Raw genomic sequence first — 395 nt, forward strand, 5'->3', positions numbered from 1 at the left:
TAACGAATATCAGGCGTTTCCAGGCTGAAGTGACGGGGGTAAACAATGACTTCAAAAAGCACAACTCTCTTTTCTTTTCTTCATGTACCAAAGTTGCCCTTATTACAGCAAGTGGTAGGGTACCATAGGATAAAAGAGAAATGAAACCAGAAAAATGAGATTATATACTTCCTACAGGGACCTAGTATAATGTGCTGTAGCTTATAAAGGGGTCTGTCTATACCGTGTATGAAACTACTGTTAAAAAGTAAGAGTATAAATGAGGATAATGATATATTGGTTAAACAGCCAGTACTGTCCACAATTGGCAATTTTTTGCGTTTCCATTGTAAAGTGTATTTCAGTAAGAAGGGCATACTAATGGCAGATTTTTGAAAATATCAATTATTTTACAT

General features: G+C 35.2%; 1 protein-coding gene across 1 annotated transcript in view; it reads left to right on the forward strand.

Annotated features, from left to right (window-relative positions):
- Nucleotides 1-395, forward strand: part of LOC119593195 (translationally-controlled tumor protein homolog) — a 15,632-nt gene that overhangs the window by 12,097 nt on the left and 3,140 nt on the right. The window lies entirely within an intron of this gene.

This window comes from Penaeus monodon, chromosome 31 (assembly GCF_015228065.2).
Source record: "Penaeus monodon isolate SGIC_2016 chromosome 31, NSTDA_Pmon_1, whole genome shotgun sequence".
In the NCBI taxonomy this organism is placed as follows: domain Eukaryota; kingdom Metazoa; phylum Arthropoda; class Malacostraca; order Decapoda; family Penaeidae; genus Penaeus; species Penaeus monodon.